General features: G+C 38.0%; 1 protein-coding gene across 4 annotated transcripts in view; it reads right to left on the reverse strand.

Annotated features, from left to right (window-relative positions):
- RPS6KA3 (ribosomal protein S6 kinase A3) overlaps window positions 1-13,691 on the reverse strand; it is a gene marked incomplete at its 5' end in the record, with an annotated part of 313,574 nt that overhangs the window by 92,367 nt on the left and 207,516 nt on the right. Inside the window, one exon of one of the 4 annotated variants that reach the window (XM_079910439.1) lies at window positions 3,825-4,033. The exons of the other annotated variants lie outside the window; for them this stretch is intronic. Of the gene's footprint in view, window positions 1-3,824; window positions 4,034-13,691 lie in introns of those variants that run through there. 4 annotated transcript variants of the gene reach the window in all.

Here is a 13,691-nt window from a genome sequence, read left to right on the forward strand (position 1 = left end):
GACATTTAATATTTTTACTGCTATTTTGAATGAGCTCTTTTTTCCCATTATCATTTCTAACAAGGAAAACTATTTATTAATTTTTAAATATATATTCTGTTTAATACCACCTTATTAGACCATCATTAGTTTTCACAAAGCTTTTTAGTGGTCTCCATAGATTACCTAAGAAGATGATTATATCATCTATGAATAGTTATCTTTTATCCTTCTTTTGAATACCTTTTGATTTTCTTGTCTAACTTCATTAGCAAACTCTTGTAGAATGTGAAACAGAGGTGAAAACAGCAGGCACAATTTTAATGAGATTGCCCATAATATGTCTCCATCAAGCATGATGCTGGCTACTGGTCTGAGACTATTTTTTAATAATGTTAAGGACACACCCTCTTATTCCTATTTTACTGTTTTTTTTTTGCGGTACGCGGGCCTCTCACTGTTGTGGCCTCTCCCACTGCGGAGCACAGGCTCCGGACGCGCAGGCTCAGCGGCCATGGCTCAGGGGCCCAGCCGCTCCGCGGCATGTGGGATCTTCCCGGACCGGGGCACGAACCCATGTCCCCTGCATCGGCAGGCAGACTCTCAACCACCGCGCCACCAGAGAAGCCCTATTTTACTGTTTTTAATTGAGAATAGACACTGAATTTTATCTAATGCTTTCTCAACTTTTTTCCTAACTTTTAAATTAGAAATGATTATATATTCACAGGAAATTGCAAAAATAATAGAGAGGTCCCATATACCTTTAACCCAGTGGTTACATCTTACACAACTTCCTGTCAAGACCAGGAAAATTATACTGGTACAATGCCCAGACATTACTCAGATATCACTGGTTTTACAGGTTCTCGCGTGTGTGTGCTCATTATTACACATTTTATCACATGTATAGGCACCTGTATCTACCACCAGAGTAAAGATACCAGTTCTTCGCCATCAGGATCCTGCGTGTTGCCCCTTTACATCCACCTCTCTCCCACCCTTCTTCCTAACCCTGGCAACCACTAATCTAGTCTCCAATTTTGTCATTTCAAGAATGTTATATAAATGGAATCATATGGTATGTAACTTTTTTCCACTCAGCACGAATTCCCTGAAGATTCGTCCAAGTTGTTGTATCAATAATTCATTCCTTTTAGTTTAGTAGTATTCCAGTATTCCATGGTGTGAACACACCACAGCTTGTTTAACTATTCACCCATTGAAGGACATTTGGTGTCTAACTTTTGGATATTACAAATAAAGCTGCTATGAACATTTGTGAACAGACTTCTATGTGGACATACATTTTCATTTCTCTGGGATAAATGCCCAGGAGTGCAACTGCTGGGTTATATAATAAGTGTATGTTTAGTTTTTAAAGAGATGACCAAACTATTTTCCAGAAAGGCTGTATAATTTCACTTTCCCATCAGCAATGTATGAAAGATCCAGTTTGTCCATATCCTCACCAACACTAGGTACTGTCACTATTTTTCATTTTGGGTATCCTAAAAGGTATGTAGAGATATCTCTTTGTGGTTTTAATTTTCATTTCTCTGATAGCTAACCATGTTGACGTCTTCTCATATGCTTATGTGCTATCCATATATCCCCTTTGATGAAATGTCTGTTTATCTCTTTTGTCCAATTTCTAACTGGACTATTTGCCTTTGTTACTGTTAAGTTTTGAGAGTTCTTTATATATATTCTAGATACAAGTCCTGTCTCAGATACAGGTGTGCAAATACTTTCACCCAATCTGTGGCTTGTCTTTTCATCCCCTTAACAGGATCTTTTTCACAGAGCGAACATTTTGAATTTTGATCAAGTCCAATTTATTATTTTTTTCTTTTATGGATTGTGCTTTTGGTGTCTGGTCTATGAACCCTTCACTTAGCCCACAGGCCCAAAGATTTTCTCTTATATCTAAGTTCTAAATGTTTTAGAGTTTCCACGATCCATTTTGGATTAATTTTTGTATAAGGTGTGAGGTTTAGGTTGAGGTTCACTGTTTTACCTATGGGTGTGTAATTGCTCCAAGCACCACTGTTGTAAATGCTATCTATTTTTCCTTCATTGAATTGCATTTGCATCTTTGAAAAAAATCAGTTGGCCGTACTTGTTTGGGTCTATTTCTGGGCTCTCCATTCTGTTCCACTGATCTATGTATTTATCCCTTCACCAATACCACAGGATTTTGATTACTGAAACTATTTAGTAAGTCTAAAAGTTGGGTAAAGTGATTCCTCCCACTTTATTTTTATCCTGTTTTGGATATTTTAGTTCCTCTACCGTTGCATATAACTTTTAGAATACGGTTGTGTTAAACCTATAGAAGAATTTGGGGAGAACTGGCATCTTTACTATGTTGTGTCTTCTAATGTATGAACATGGTAGACCTCTCCATTTATTTAGACCTTTGATTTCATTTAACGTTTTTTAGATTTCAGCACACAAGCCCTATACATGTTTTGTTAGATTTATACCTGAGAAATTTTTTAAGCAATTACAAATGGAACTATGTTTTTCCTTTTGGTTTCCACACATTCATTGCTAGTATATAGAAACACTATTTTTGTATGCTGATCTTGTATCTTACAACTTTGCTGAACTCACTTATCAGTTCTAGATTTACGTAGATTCCTTGGGATTTCCATTGGAGACCTCATGTCACTTGCAAATAGAGACATTTTTATTTCTTCCTTTCCAATCTGTATGTCTTTAATCATGTGTTTTGCACATTATTAATATTTTTATTCAACTTTAATATGGTGGACTACATCAATTGATTTTTTGAATACTGAACCAGTCTTACACCCCTGGAATACAACCCACTTGGTCATGCTGTATACTTCTTTTTATATGTTGCTGGATTTGTTTTGCTAATATTTTGTTGAGCATTCTGTGTCTATATTCTTAAGGGATACTGATGTGGAGTTTTCTTTTCTGTACTGTCTTTAGGTTTTGGTATCAGGGTGATACTGGCCTCAAAAAATGAGTAGTGATATGCTTCCTCTTCTATTTTCTGGAAGAGAATGTGTAGAATTCATGTTATTCTTGATGTTCCAGATCCTTCTTTTATCATTTCCTTTCTGCTTGAAGAACGACCTGTAGTCATTCCTTCACGGTCTGTTACAGACACATTCTCTTAGCTTCCCTTCACCAGAGACTGCTTTGATTGCACCTTCACGCTAGAAGGATATTTTCACTGGGTATAGAATTCTGGGTTGCAGACCTTTTCTTTCAGCACTTAAAAGACAGTGTGCCATTTCCCTCTGGCTTCGATGGTTTTTAATGTGGGATCTACTGTCATTTGAATTATTATTCCCCTATAGGTAATAGTTCAGCTCTAATTGCTTTTAAGATTTTTTGTCTTTTACTTTGATTTAGAAACAAATTTTAACTGTGGTAAAATACACCTAGCATGAAATTTACTGTCTTAACTGTTTTTTAGTATGAAGTTCAGTATGTTAAGTATATTCACATTGGGTTTCCCTGGTGGCGCAGTGGTTGAGAGTCCGCCTGCTGATGCAGGGGACGCGGGTTCGTGCCCTGGTCCAGGAAGATCCCGCATGCCGCGGAGCGGCTGGGCCCGTGAACCATGGCCTCTGAGCCTTCGCGTCCGGAGCCTGCGCGTCCGGAGCCTGTGCTCCGCAACGGGAGAGGCCACAACAGTGAGAGGGCCGCATACAGAAAAAAAAAAAAAAGCATATTCACATTCTTGTGCAACCAATCTCCAGAATTTTTCATCTTGCAAAATTGAAATTCTATACCCATTAAACAATTTCACATTTCCGAAGGTTTGATTTTGATGTGCCTAGGTGTGGATTACTTTAGTTTACCTTATTTGGAGTTCAATCAGCTTCTTGAATCTGTAGGCTTACATCTTTTGCCAAACTGGGGAAATTTCAGGCACTATTTCTTCAAGTCCACCTTTTTTCTCTGCTTCTGAAACTGTGGTGACATGAATATTAAATCTTCTGTTAATGTTCCCAGGCCCCTGAGACACTCCATTTATTTTTCAGTTTATTTTTACTCTGCTATTCAGATTGAGTAATTTCTATTGCTCTATCTTCAATTTTATTGACTCTTTCCAGTCACCTCCATTTTTTTTTTTTTTTTTTTTTTTTTGGCTGCACCACATGTGGGATCTTAGTTCCCTGACCAGGGATCGAACTCGCACCCCCTGCAGTGGAAGCACAGAGTCTTAACCACTGGACTGCCAGGGAAGTCCCTCCATTCTTCTATTGAGCCCATGTAGTAAGTTTATTTCAGTTATTGCATTTTTCGGTTCTAAAGTGTCCATTTTCTACTTTATTTCTTTTCTGAGACTAATTTTTCATTTGTTTCAAATGTGTTTGTGGTTGCTCACTGAAGTATTTTTATGATGGCTGTTTTAAAATCCTTGTCAGACAATTCCAATATATGAAGCATCTCCGTGCTGGTATCTGGTGCCTTTTTTCTCATTCATGATGCAATCTTCTTGGGTCTTAGTGTAAGTGAACTTCAGCTGTATAATGGACATTTTGGAGATTTTAAGACTCTGGATCCTATTTAATCTTTTTTAGCAGGCAGTCTACCAGTTGAGGTGTAGTGTGAGGGCAGGGTGAGTGTGTATGTTCAGCTTCCTGCTGGGCTCCGCCAACACCACCCTGGCAAGAGTGGAGCAATGACTCACATTGCTTTTTTGCAGATGGGTGGGATGGAAGTTCAGCTTCACTCTTGTTCCCAGTGAAAGTGGGGCACCAACCCATACCACCTCATTGCCTCTGAGCAGGGGTGCAAGCTCAGCTCCCTGACAGACCCTACTGACAATAGGAAGAGGGGAAGTGGAGGGCTGACTCACACTGCTTCATTGCTGCAGGGTAGAGTGGAGTTCAGCAGAGTTCAGCGGAGTTCAAGGTAGACTTCAGCTCCCTGAAAGGCCCAGCTGACAACAGGAGAGGGGAGAGGGAGAAGTGGGGTGCCAATCAGCCCTGCCATCTACCACTCTGTTCCACCTTGTAGATGCCAGATGGAGGTGGCATCTGGGCCCTACTGCATCAGCGGAGGGGGGAAGCAGCGTTGACCAGGCCACCTCCAACCATCTTGTTCTGCCTTGTTGATGCTGGGTGAGGGTGGACCTCACTGACACAGGGCGGGGGGAGGCTTAGTGGGGACTAGTCCTACCTCACACCACCTTGTTATGCCTCATTGCTTCCAGGTTGGAGTGGAGGCTCAACTGGCTGCTGGACCCCACTGACACTACCCTAGTGAGAACACCACCTCCTTCTGTAGGGAGTGGGACAGGCGTGGTGGTGAGGGAATATCAGGTCCCTGCACAACCTGCCAAAGCCACCGAGCAGGGGGAATCAAAGTGCTGTTTGTTTTTGCTAGGCAGCGAAGGGGAGAAGGGGCGATTAGGTCCCTGATCTGCCCAGCCACAAGCACTGCCACTTGCTTCTTAGAAGCAGGGTGGGGTTTTTCTGTTGGTGTTTGGCTACAGTAGGGTGGGTATTGTCAAAAAGGTTTACTGTTGTTAGCCCACCCTTTCTTTAGTCATCTGGCTAAAGAGAACAGGCTTTTCTTGGAACCCTTTTTGTCTGCGCCTGTTGGTGGTTCCAGGTTGGAGGCTTTTAAAACACCCTGTCCAGGATATATGGGAGGCAATAAGAACACCCAGGGAACTCACTACTTGTGTCATTCCTTTAATCCCAAAGTCTGTAGGCAGTCTGCTTTCTAATTTCCACCTTTCAGAGTGTTCCTGTACTTGTTTGCTGTGATGTCTTATGTGTTTTAGTTGTAAAGGAAGACCTAGGAGGAAAAGGACTCCTCCACCTTGGCAGAACCAGAAGTCTCCACCAAGTGATTAATTTTTATGTTGAAAATAACATTTTCTGTGTGTGTGTGTGTGTGTGTGTGTGTGTGTGTGTGTGTGTGTGTGTGTGTGTTAAAAGAAACTTTACTGGGTGTTTGGGGTAATGACATTTATTTTCTAGGTTTCCACATTATGGTTAAAAATGCACTATGGAAAACTGCTATATAACATCATAGATCAGAACTTTCCCCTAAAGTTCCGATTATGTTTATATCATTCCTGGCTAATTTAGCTTGCTTCATGTTATTCAACTGCCAGTCCACCTCAGTACTTTCACACTATAATATTCCAAAGGAAAGAATTCTATCTCATTCATTATCACCTAGTACTATACCACACAAATTCAGAACAGCCAGGGGGAAAAGATCCCTTTAAAACTCATTTTGAGCTCCTCTTTTTAATAATCCAAGGCAAATCTTATTTTTAACTTGCCTGTGACATTTCTCTCTTTAAGTAACCCCCCTTACTGCTATCAACATCCATTGTGATAGTTATTTTTCTTGAATTATACCAAGAGCCAGGAGGAACTTGAAGGAAAGAAGGCCAACAGGGGTTTTGCTTTGCATTTTCACTACTTTAAATGAAACATCTGTATATCTCACTTTAAGAGATGGATCCTTGAAAATTCATTTATTTGTTGACTTATATTTAATTTCAGAGATTCTAGACTTTTTGTTTTGACTGACCTTCAATTAATTCCTGTACTCTTGCTTTAAATAAGAAACTATAGAATAGTATAACAAGACTGAGGAGACTGTAAGGAAAAATATCACTGCCTCAATTTTTGCTTTCTTTGTATAATTTGTTTTATAATTAATCTTTTAACTCTTTGTTGTGTTCCTCTAGAAACTCTGTTCTGGCTGGGAGAAGGTGTGGCCCAGGTGAAGCAGGGCTCTATTCACCCAACTGGAAAGCCATTGTTCTAGAAAAAGCTTTTTATTTATCACATCTAAAAATAAAGGAAATCTTTTAGAAGTGCAAACTGAAACTAAGTTTTCTGAGAACTATGTATATAACATGACACAGATAAGGATCTTCTATATCAGCATTAGAGCGAAACTCCATTTAAGTCCCTAAATCAGCAGCAAAATAAGCACGAGAACTATGGATACAAGTAGACAATAAGCACATGAAAACATCCTTCACATTCCCAGTCATTAGAGAAATGTAAATCAAAACCACAATGAGATACCACTTTCAAACACACTAGGGTGGTTATAATGAAAAAAACAATAACAAGTGTTGGTGAGGATGTGGAGAAACTGAAACCCTCGTGCATTGCTGGTGCGAATGTAAAATGATACAAACAAGTTGGAAAACTATTTGGCAGGTCCTCAAAATATTAAATATAGACTTACCATATGACACAGCAATTCCACTCCTAGGCAAACACCCAAGAGAACTGAAAACATGTTCACATAAAAGCTTGTATACAAATGTTCATAGCAGCATTATTTATAATACCCCCAAAATGGAAACAATCCAAATGTCCACCAACAGATACACTGATAAACAAAACTGCTATAACCACACAATAGATTACTCAGCCATAAAAATGAAGTATTGACACATGCTACAACACTGATGAACCCTGAAAACATTATGTTAAGTGCATGATGTCGACACAAAGGCCACATATCATATGATTCCATTAACATGAAATGTCCAGAATAGGCTAATCTACAGAGACAGAAATTAGATTATTAGTTGCCAGGGGCTGGGGGAAGGAGGGAATAGGGAGTGACTGCTAATGAGTGTGGGATTTTGGAGGTCCTGAAAATCTTCTGGCACTAGATAGTGGTGATGGTTGCACAACTTTGTGAATATACTAAAGACCACTGAATTGTATACTTTACAAGGGTACAATTTTGTGGTATATAAATCATATCTCAATTTTTAAAAAGATTAACTAGGGCTATTTAACCTAAGAATTAAAAAACCCAAAGGGGGGGAAAAGTCACCAATGATCAACGTTTCTTTAAATTTCCTTTTCTTTTACTGTACCAAGATAATTGGCAACTTTTTCAGGTTGTGCCACATCCTGTTTTCTGGCACTCTGAGGGAAAGTCAAATACATTTTTCTGAAAAGAAGATGCAAATATAAAGAGGTAATGATTTAATAAGCTGCAATTAAAAAACAGAGCACAGTTACTCAAGCACACACCTAGGGGCTTCTGTATGGAGAGGTGTTAAGTTACATCTGGACAAACCCCCTTTTTCAAGTACAGTAGTTTTTGTTTCAAACTCTCACTTGTAAGATAGTTGTTTAGAAATCTCAAAAAAATTTCCCATACGATGTCACATACGATGCTGTTTCTCAGGCCAGCTCACAAAAGCTTATTTTACCCATGCTGTATTTGGAGAGTAATATCAATTTTGCTTTTCTAAGTCTCCCTGTACGTTCCCATGAAAACATCTGCTCAATACAAACCACCTGGACCCTTTTGCCCTTAGGAGGAGATGTCATCTAGACCGAGTCACTCACCTCTACGCTGTTTTCAACCAAAGCAGGGCAGTCTAGTGGAAAATCAGTGGGATTGCAATCTGCGAGACCTGGTGTTTGAATCCTGCCTCCTCCACTTAATAGCTGTGCAACCATGAACAAGTTACTTAACCTCTCTAGGCTTCAGTTTCCTCACCTGTAAGTTGAGGTTAATTACATCTACCTTATTCAAGTTGATATACACAAAGCGTCTAGTCAGAGAGGGCATTCAGTATATGTTAATCTCCAAGATGAACCAATCTACTTTCCCAGTATTAATTAGCATAGTATAGTGAACAAAATGCACCAATTCTGATAGCTAAATTTCCCCAATGCTTCGATGTTATGACTTGAATGAGAAATGTCACTGTAAAGTTAGTAAAGTTGTAGAAAGTGCAGAATGGTTATTTGAGGGGCATGTACCACTTAGGAGGGCTTATCAAAATCTTCAGGGTAGAAGAGAGACAAGACGAAGCTGATTAAACATAATTTGAAACAGCATATTAAATATATTTTTCATTTAGAAAAAGCTTTAGCCTATTAATTTCAAACTACAAGTAAGAAAAGGTAGAGTTGAAAAACACTGGTGTAGAAAAAAGGGTTCAGTTTGTGCTAATTCTATAATCTAGAACTGTGCTGTTCAATGTGGTAGCCAATAGCCACAGATGACTATTAAAATTTAAATTAATTAAAGTTAACTTAAAAATTCAGTTTCTCAGCCATACTGGCCACATTTCAAGTGCTCAGTAGCCACACATGTGGCTGGCTAGTGGCTACTGAATGGTACCCATCTAGAAGCTGGGGTTTTTTTTAAGTGCATCTTTCCTATTATTTTATATTCTTTTCAGGTAGACTCCTCTGCTCCTAAATGTGAAAAAGTGAAATAACATCCTGGGTAACTGAGGTTTTTAGTAGAGATTCTACAAGATTTCTGGAGTGAAGATTTCTCCCAAAACATTGCACTTGAGGTGCACTTCAATCTATTAATGTCAAAATGAACTTTTGTTTCAGGCTATCATTTGCCATCTGCTTCTAACACATATCAAATGGCTGAACCAAGTTTCCTATAACAAGTTTTGTGGGCCAAAGGATTAGACGCAAGCTCACAGAAATCTAGATGACCAGGTCAGACATGAAGATGAGATCATCATCATATGTAAGATTATAAAAATCAATTAACATGGTGGATAAAACAATTAATTTTTAAGGTATGTAAGAAACCATGGATAGAGTATTAGTTAAGATGGGAAAATCTGATTTAAGTTATGCTACTGCTGTAATTCTATTTATACTAATAGAGGGGAAGACTGATAGGAAGTATAAAAGTGCTTTTGGATTTACACATAAATGTAGGATTATCTAATATTCAGGCAACTAGCACTATTTCATGAAAAAAACAAAACAAAACACAAAAATACCCTCCAAAAGACAATGTGGAGAGCTGACTCCAGGTGGGGCAGTAGGCTAGCCTCCTGATCTTTCGTTCATTCACATTCCTTTCTAGCTGATACCTTCAAGAGAAAAAGGTACATATTCAGAGTAGGTAATGCCAGTAATTGAGCTATTCCGTTATGGTATGCTGAAGCATAAAATCACTGTTTGTTAGTAGGTAATACGCCCCTCGAATACCCCTGACTCCAGAGGTATGTGTATATAATGGGCAGAGATCAGAAAAAGGGTGAGGAAGTCATTTTACATCATTGGTAAGCTGTAAGTAAACTTTTTTTTGAAGATGAAGTAACAATGTTCCCAAGTTAAAAACAGCTGCATCAAAATGTCATTAATCCTAGCTGTTTTCTAGTAACTTCAAGTTTGAAGCAATTAATTAAAAAAGAATGGGAGAAGTAGACAGATTGACAGCAGCATAAAATAGCAAATGATAAGAGTTTTTAAAAACTATGAATATTAAAAGTAAATTACAGAGTAAGTCCATGAGGGAGCCATTTAGTAGGGGCAATTAGCTTGATATTAAGGTAGAATATGACCATTACCTTTCAAAACACTGAATTTTAAAAGTTTAAATTATTTCAAACTTTTATTTAAACTACTGCATTTAAATTTTTAGTCCACTATTAAGATGGAAAATTGTTACACAAATTAATTTAGAAAGACTCCAATTCAAAATGAAACAAAAACTCGTTTGACAGTTACAGAGAAAAAGATTTGATACAGTCAATTAAACATTAACAGCTTGTTTCCAGGCAATACTGGATCATGTTACTGTAGTTATCAGACTTTCCAAAACTGTGTTCTGCAAAGCACTTGTGTCCTCTGAGACTTCAATAGATGGTTCATGAAAAAGGGGTGCTGACATCAAGTCTCAAATGCTGTGAGCTATTTCCTTTTTGCAGATTCAGCATGTACATTATCATCTTAAAAGTTCTAAGATGTTATGCAGTAAAGACATTGGTCAGATCTCATTTAATTCCACAATCCCCAAATTTATTTGATTATGTCACGCTCCTTTGGTTTTTTTGGAGGGAGAAGATGGTTGTTGGGGCACAGACACACTTTGAAAATTTTCAGAGACTTCTCAGTTGAAAATACCATGTGGACTATTGAAAGTTCCTTAAGTACCAGTATCACATAACAGAACAAAAACCAAAGGATTGTATTTCTAGACTGGAAAAGCCAGTCACTCATGGCATATTCAAATAACCAAAATAAATGTGTTTATAGTAATGTGGAGGGAAGTGTGCCATATTAATTTCTGTCCCTAAAAAATGAAATTAACAGAACTGATCCTAAAATATAAAAAGGTGTGCACATTTTGTTTTGGTACTTTTTAGAAAGTAAGTTAAAATTCTACCTATTGATGCTATATATTGACTTTATTTCTTCAGAGACACACTTCCTTCAAGAGGTTGACATACAGGGTATACCATATTTCAACAATTATAAGACACCATCGTGTGTGAGATATACTATTATCTTATATATCACTAAGAGAAAAAAGCCCCTGCTGATTAAACAATGACATGCCGTGGAGTGTGAGAGGGCTTCCAATTTGAGCAACGTTGAAATATGAACATTCTTTTCTTCCTTCTTCCGCACATATTCTTCAAAATGTTTTTTATGTGTTTCCCCCCTCTAAAGACAATATTGAAGAGGGGAACAATATAAAAAAGGATAAGATTCAAGAGATTTCTGTTCACCTTACCCTTACAGTTATATTCAGATATTATAAAGGTTCTCTTTAAACAGATCAATCAAACAAACCATTTTGTTTGTTTGTTTTTCTTTTTGTTTTTTTTTGTTTTTGTTTTTTTTTTGCGGTATGTGGGCCTCTCCCGTTGCGGAGCACAGGCTCCTGACGCGCAGGCTCACAGGCCCAGCCGCTCCGCGGCATGTGGGATCTTCCCGGACCGGGGCACGAACCCATGTCCCCTGCATCGGCAGGCGGACTCTCAACCACTGCGCCACCAGGGAAGCCCCAAACAAACCATTTTTAATTGTTCTGTTTGATTCTGGAAAAATTACCCCAGAGGAAAAACACAGAACTTCCTAAGACAGTGCTGTTTGAGAGATGATTCATTATAACTATTATTTATTAAATACAAACCATGTACTGACCCAAGTGCTTTACATATATTATCATTCGATTCTCACCACAACCCCATGAGGTAGATATTATTTTCATGCCTATTTTACAGATTAGGACGTTGAAGCATAGAGACATTAAATAACTTGCATAAGATTACAAAGATATTAAGTGGCAGAGACAGGGCTCAAACCCAGGTCTTCATGGCTCCAAAATTTATGTACTTTAACACTTTGCCATACATCCAAATTATCCCACAAAGTAGAATAAGTAAAATTGAAATATTTAATTGCTAGTAACTAATGTATTTGCTTAAAATAGCCAAATGTATTAAATGATAGTTATGTTCTACACAGATACATTTTATCCTGTTTTATACAACGAATATAGTATATTTGTGTTTGTTTTGTTAACTTGACACATTTTACTTAACAATTAAAATTTACAGTTGTTTTATCTTTGCTTCTATGCTATTTGGTATTAAATTGAAAAACCAGAGTATCTGAGATTTGGTAACTGTCCCAGATTAACGAAAGGCACAGGAAACTGTATCAACTCCTAAAGATGCGGGGGGGGGGGAGTGCGATAAATCTAATGCCAAGTATTAAAATGCAACTGCTTGTTTTTTCTTTCTATTACATGAAATGGGGAACGGGATGTGTAAAATATACATTTGCTCGATTGCATTCCAATGCTTTAAAATTTGTCATTCACCAAAACACATAAACAACTGAGCACTATCACACTCATGCATTACCAAGAGACCACCAAGATGTCACTGTTGTACACTGTAATCTGAACCACTGGGTCTAAAGCATCCAGTCTGCACTGGACAAACTGGGCCACTTGACGTCATCCATCATTCACAGCCTGGAAGATCACATGTCCCTGAACACGGAACTCTAGAGCAAATCTTCTCAACGATCACAATGGTATAAATTTTTTAGTGGATGATAAATTAAAAAAAATCTTTAGAACAACTCTTCTGCAATTCAGACTTCTGAGAAATGATCTGCTATATATATATATATATATATATATATATATATTTATTTATTTATTTATTTTATTTTTTTGTGGTACGCGGGCCTCTCACTATTGTGGCCTCTCCCGTTGCGGAGCACAGGCTCCGGACGCGCAGGCTCAGCGGCCATGGCTCACAGGCCCAGCCACTCTGCGGCATGTGGGATCTTCCCGGACCAGGGCACAAACCCGTGTCCCCTGCATCAGCAGGCGGACTCTCAACCACTGCGCCACCAGGGAAGCCCGATCTGCTATATTTTTGATCATTCTATAATTTACTGAATGTCATGTCCTTGGTCAAGAGTGCACATCCCAATTATGCCACTCTTCTTATATAAAAATAAGACATACTCATTGTGATTTCCAGAAACATACTAATGAAAAGGCAAAGTCTGCCTATACTTGTTTCTTTAACTGGATAAGTTTCCCTCTTTATCTTAAAATTTAAATGTATCAAAGAAGTTTCTCGTTTTGGATTAACCCCATCAGTATAGGATCAAGCTTCCAAAATAATGCAAACCTTCCTAAATTCTAGTTTAACAAAAACTGATATTATAATCACTGAAAACAACAAAGTGTTCAATAATGTGTCACAGTTACTCGACAGTTGACATGTAACAATACCTGTCCTCTCCTCAGATCTTCACTTGGGGGAAAGAAAAAAACCTGAAAGGTGGTAAAAATGAAACAGGAAAAGGAAAAGAAACTTAATAAAACATTATTTTTTCAAAATCAAAGATCACACTTTAATAGAATGTTTTTCCCTACAGATGAAACATAAGAAACCTAATATTGATACAGTGGAA

Source organism: Stenella coeruleoalba (assembly GCF_951394435.1).
Source record: "Stenella coeruleoalba genome assembly, chromosome: X".
NCBI lineage: Eukaryota > Metazoa > Chordata > Mammalia > Artiodactyla > Delphinidae > Stenella > Stenella coeruleoalba.